This window comes from Frankliniella occidentalis, unplaced genomic scaffold (genome assembly GCF_000697945.3).
Source record: "Frankliniella occidentalis isolate FOCC.00 unplaced genomic scaffold, Focc_3.1 Scaffold17, whole genome shotgun sequence".
Classification (NCBI taxonomy): domain Eukaryota; kingdom Metazoa; phylum Arthropoda; class Insecta; order Thysanoptera; family Thripidae; genus Frankliniella; species Frankliniella occidentalis.
The window spans coordinates 990073-996203 of NW_026267147.1; the positions used below are offsets into that span (position 1 = coordinate 990073).

The 6131-nt window shown below is 51.4% G+C and overlaps 1 protein-coding gene across 3 annotated transcripts in view; it reads left to right on the top strand.

Moving 5' to 3' along the window:
- LOC113214931 (cAMP-dependent protein kinase catalytic subunit 3) overlaps window positions 1–6131 on the top strand; it is a 43711-nt gene that overhangs the window by 30613 nt on the left and 6967 nt on the right. The gene's annotated exons all lie outside the window — the stretch shown is intronic.

Consider the following 6131-nt stretch of genomic DNA (forward strand, 5'->3'; position numbering starts at 1 on the left):
CCCCTTTGCCAAAAAATTATAAATGGGTAATTTGGGGACGGGAGCGGGGGTGCAATGCAATGAGACAAGAGGCCCCATCGTGGGAAAATCCATGAGGACGAGCGGGGTCGGCAGGAGGAAAGGAGGTGTGGGGCGTGATAGTATGCTGAAGGCGAATGGAAGGCGGGGAAAATGGAAGAGGGAGAAAAGCTGTGGAGGTGCAGAGAGGGAATGGGGCGGGGAAGCCAAGGACCTGCTGAGGCGTTCCTGAGGCGCCTGGCACGGCTGTCGTCAGTGCAATGCGGTGGCACCCCTAGCCCCCTGCCTCTCCCAGCTCGTTTCACGGAACAATTTCCCCATTTCCTTTTAACCCATTTACCATTGTCCACCACTCGAACGCGCGGTGGCGCGTCTGGATGACAATCAGCCCACGCGAGAGATAAAGGAGCGTGGCCAAAGTGCCACGGCAAATAGGAGACCAAAAACCATCCACTAAAACACCGGTGAGCAGGTTTGACGTCTAAAGAAGTGAATGTTTACGGATTGCGGTCTATTCTTGCACTGGAATTTGCGTTTGGAGCTATGTATCTTATATCTAAAAAGAGAAACCAAATAAGAGCAATTTTCGTTCATTTTCGCTCCACTTAAGTATTGATTATGGAATGTCGCTAAATATGGGTGATGACTTTGGATCGTCGCTCAGATATGAACGAGAGCAACCGACGCTCTCCCAAGAAAAACAAAATTGTGAGCAATGCGTCGCTCTCGCAAGAGCGACGCACGTGACTCCTGCACTTTCAGTGTATTAACTGTTTACACTGATAGATAAAGTGTGTAACTAGCGTGCACTTGCAGGTGCTCAACACCATGTTGCACACTTTTAAATATTTGACTGGATATTTGAATACCAAAAAGTGTTTAACACTCACTAAAGTTGCACACTTAAAACTGTGCAACTCTGGGGTTTGCCATTAGGGTTTGGACACTTTAAAGTGTCCAAATTTCCTGTTGAACACTTTTAAGTATTCAAATTTCCCGTCCAACACCTCGGAATGTCCACGATAGAGTTGAACAATGAACACTACGATGTGTATGCCAGTTGCGCACTTTATTTATCAGTGTACGCGGCCTGCCCGAGGTGGCGGGTGCACCTCTTGAAGAACTAGCAAAATATCATCGCTAACTGCCCCTACCCCTCTCCTTCCCTCACACACACGCTCCCGCGATTATTAGAAAAAAAAACTGTTGGCCGCGCAACGAAAACACAGCTGTTGTTTCCCCAAATTAATTATCGCCGGCGGCCGGCTGATCCGTCACTCACGGACAGAAATAGGACCAAGGCTTTACACACGTTTGCGGCCGACCGCGGCACTGCACCAAATCCAAAGGCATATTCTGTAAATTTTAATTGGAGGTTTTATCTTTTGTCTCATTAAATTTCATTTATTTTACTCCAAAAAGACAAGAAATTCAGTAGAAGTAACCTTTAAAAGCGGTGGGTGTTCTAAGCCGTTATTTTTTCTACCGCTTGCACACGCACACAGAAAAGAACGGATTAAAACACCTTAGCCGCTTTGGCCAAATCAATAAGTATGGCCTATCAGAGAACTGACTTTTTAAGATTTTCTGCTGGAGATTTGATCTCGATCCTCGACAGCTCGACTATGCTTCCTTTCTTTTACAGACCCCCATTGCATTCGGAGTAATACAATGAGCACACTAAATGGGAAGGGTCTGTCTCAACGAGGGGCGCGATTCACACACTTGTGTTTCCAGAGCATATTGAATAAATTTGAACATGTCGTGGTTTGACAGTCTGGGTACAGGAAGCACGCGCGACCGCCGCGACCACACCAAGGACCGGAGGGCACCGGAGGGCACCGGAGGGCACGAACCTACGGCGAGGGCCACAACGGCCGAGTACTGTCCGTCCTAAAACAGGGATCCGTCTCGGCTGTCGTGTTTACACGGGGAGCGGGGGCGCGAAGGAATGGGTGGCGGAACCTAAACCACCGCACGAGCTTCCCGCCGGGCCCACGCCACCGCGCCGAGCACCGCGCCCGCCGCCCTCAAGGTTAAGGTTGGGTTACGGATTACAGACAATATTTAAAGTTTTACGCCACTGTTATAACAGTGTGCACGCGCGTACGCATCGGCCACCTGACGCACTGTACTCTGTACTGCGTATGATGCATGACATTGGCAGTGCACCAGCGCGCCGCGTACAAGCCCGGGCACGGCGGGCACAATGCAGAGCAGAGCAGAGCAGAGCAGAGCAGAGCAGAGAGAGAGAGAGAGAGAGAGAGAGAGAGAGAGAGAGAGAGAGAGACGCGCACCTCGTCCCACCTACACATCCACCCGCCGCCACGCCCCACCACGCCTCGCACTGCACCGAGACACGTCCAGCTCGCAGCACCTATCGGCAATAAGATGGGGGCTGCATACCAGACGTCGCGTTCCATTTGCGCAGAGAGATACGACATACGTGTCTACCGTACGCGCGTACGTGCGGCCAACCCGTTCCATTTCTTCTTCCCGCTCTTCTTATTTTCTCTTCTTCTTTCATATTAGAGTTGTTGTTACGTTTTACCCCGGCGAGATAAACCCCTAAGGCTTTCATTATTTCTATCTCTTCTACTCACTAAAGGCAGATGCATGACGGCAAGGCGTATTGCAATGAACTGCCACGTGGGTGCTATTTTTAATGCGGGCGCAAAAAAACAACCCCGAAATACTTAAAGGAGCGCGAGGGCGGGCGGGGTGCTAATTAAAGACGGACGAAATGGAAAACAACCACCTTTACGGCACGTGTCTCATTCACCCGTACACAAGCCTGTGAGGAATACTATAGTATATGTCGTCATTTTACGGGCTTTAGTTCGTAACTTTAACAGATGTCATAGTATAATATTACCAAATTTTCCGCTACGTTCATTATTTCTCTGTGATGAGAGAGCAAACATGAAAAGTGTCTCTGTGCACGCAAGTGTGACCAACACACGGATGAAATTACTTTCCGAGGCCCGTGGGTGGCCGCGATATGGGAGGACGTTATCGCGGTGTACTTTGTTCGCCTCGCTATTGACACTGGTACTGCGGCGGCCTGGCCATAGGCCTGGCGCGGCGCGGCTTGACGTACGCCTAGGCTAATTTTAGTTCTTACCGTGTGAGCGGAGAGATGCTGGGGGTCCGTGTACCCGCCGCCGCTCCGGTGACATTGAACGGACTGGCCCGACCGGTTTGCGCCCCCTCACCCCCCCCCCCCTCTTTTCCCTTTTCCCCTCGACCGACAGCGGCGGGCGCGAATTTCATTAGAAAACAATCTTCGTAGTTTTGGTCCTGCCTCAAAAACTAGGTGGGAAGAGTCAATATGGCATAGCAAAGAAAGAAAATTGCAAATTTTCTTTCATGTGCACAGTCTTGGCTGCAGCAACAATAGGTTGAAATTGAAATAAGGGTGAAAAGCAACTAGAAAAAAAGGGATTACGCCACCTTGACTCTTATGTGCCTGTGTTATAAGAGTAAACCATAGTGCTCGCAGGCGCTTGCATCGTGCTGATGACAGAGCAATGCCTTGTGTTAATTCAAGGAGGCAGATGCTGCTCGATTAGAGCAGTGTTCCCGAGCGGTGAGGCCTAAGACAACAACAGACGACAGAGTACAGTGTTTGCACGCCGGCAACGGTGCGGTGTGTTTTAAATACTACGCTGCTCTTTTTACATTACTTTTTCTCCCCCGACCCCCTTCTCCTTGAATCCGAATCGCCAAGTCATTCAGTATTCGGACGAAGCCCAGGAGAGGAGCGCGGTGTCGTGCGGGAGCAGACCTGACGAAGGGGCCGTCTCTAAACGAGCACCTGGCTGGCTGAAGGCAAGGGGCTGCTCGCATCGCAGCACCGCGCGCCCCTCCGCAGCAACATCGACGCGCAGTTAAATAGAAAAGAAATAGTTTAAGCTTCAAACAACTTTTGTCACCTTGTACACTGCATTAATAAATTGACAAGACAGCTCAAAATTTTACCATCAAACCTACAAATATTTCACCTAGTGAAGTACAAAGCTTTGTAGCTTGAGAACTACAGTTTGGATAAAAGTTTGTGTTTATCTGCCAAATAGTTAGAACCTATTTTTTGTACCCAATTAAGAGTGAGTTCTGCAAGGGATGAAGAAAATCAACGGCTGGTGTCGGTGCGCCGGGTCACATTTTTCGCAATCCCCTCGCTCGCTGTAGCCGTGTCGACAGCAGGAATGAATGAGCCCGCTCGTGCCGTCCTCGGCGAGGATGCTGCGCGATCGCCCCAAAAACGCGGCCTGCCGTGTCGTGACGGAGAAGAAAAAATGCATCTTTTTCGGAGGGAGAAAAAAATATTTGGGGGGGAAGGACTCTTTCTCACTTCTTTATTGAAAGACGAAAAGAGAATCTTTCGTGGTGCGTGGTGCAACGGGGCGCTGTCGCCATATCGTGCATCAGGCTTTATCATAAACATGGGAACAGTCGCCAATACGCGCTCTCCTACCTTTCGCGAAGCGCCTTCTTGCCGGTCGTTTCCATATCAGAACGGTTGTGCTGGACGAGGCGCGGGCGCGGTCCCGGGCTCGGTCTACCTCACGGGCGCGAGGCGTTTTATGGCCCAGCAGCGCACGGCAACGCTGCACCACGCAACGCTATGGGTGACGGCGGGCGGGGCGGGGCGCGGTGGGCGGACGGGCGTAAGGCTATGGGCGAGGCGAGGAGCAGCGAGGCAGCCTCTACTGGGGGGGGGGGGGGGCAACGGCTGGACAGGACGAGACGTCTAGGACGCCTAGCTGTCTGCGGCGTGGTATGGGCACGGCCAAACTTAGGATGCGCTTTGTAAATCTTTCGCTCATTCAAACTGTAAAACAACATTTACCTGGTGGTGGGTGCAGGTGCTGCCAGGCAGAGGTGTAGTCTTGCCCCGTTCAACGCAGCCGTCATGCAGTTGTATGTTGATGTTTTTCCATCGTCCTCCAAAAGTCAAATATTTGGTTTTACCGTGTGGTCACGAAAATTGGCATCGGTTGCGCTCGCACACTTACAGCCCCCGTGAAATTATTTTTAAAAAGAAATTTCAGGCAAAGGGAGAACACCAGCTCCCCTCACCCGGCCGACACGGGGGGTCGCTCATACTCGCTGACGATCCTCTCCCGCACTCACGCCGGAGTCTTCCCGCACCCCGCTCACCCGTGGTCCGCGGGCGAGGCGGAGCCGTGTGGCTCCACCGCGGGACCGGGGCCTCCGGGACCACCAGCCTAGACACATAATAAGATTACTTTGCTCTCAGGGTCTTTTCCGGGGAGCCCAACCCGACCGCCCACCCGTGGGCCGGCCGGGCCCCGCCCGAGGCACGTATCCGCTCGGAAGCTCCGGACCTAGCCAAAGACTAGTCAAAGACTAGTCAGAGACTAGTCAAAGACAAGCCACTTAAAAGGGCCTCCTCCCCCACGATTAATTTTCTCCCAATACTCCTTGGTTGAGAATTCGAGTCAAAGGCGTGAAATGCAAAATAATAACTGCCTACACACTAAAAGCTTATGAACATTTTTTTTTCATAGTTACTGAGGAGTTCTGTAAACATGCTCGGCTGACGCATTTTTTAATGCGCCAGTATGAAGAACTTTGTGCATACTGGCGTATTAAAAAATGCGTAAGCCGAGCATGTTAACAGAACTCAGTAACTATGAAAAAAAAAAAGTTCACAAGATTTTAATGTGTAGTTTGTTATTACTCGCCAAAATGAGAATTTATAAATCACAATCAATCCTCTACGTGGGGACAAGAAGGAACTTATTCGACAACTTTTTTATTTTTTCAAACTCACCCATCTCCTGGGACTCTCTGTAGCAAAGTCTGTAGCATCTGGGCGGGCAGCCCCGCGCTGCAAGCATGTGCAACGGGACTGCATACCTAACAGGCTGTCCATAGCGCCCGGGTGGGTGGACAGCCCCGCGCTGCACGCCTGTGCAACGGAACTGCATACCTTACAGGATGTCCATAGCGCCCGGGTGGGTAGACAGCCCCGCGCTGCACGCCTGTGCAACGGGACTGCATACCTTACAGGATGTCCATAGCGCCCGGGTGGGTAGACAGCCCCGCGCTGCACGCCTGTGCAACGGGACTGCATACCTTACAGG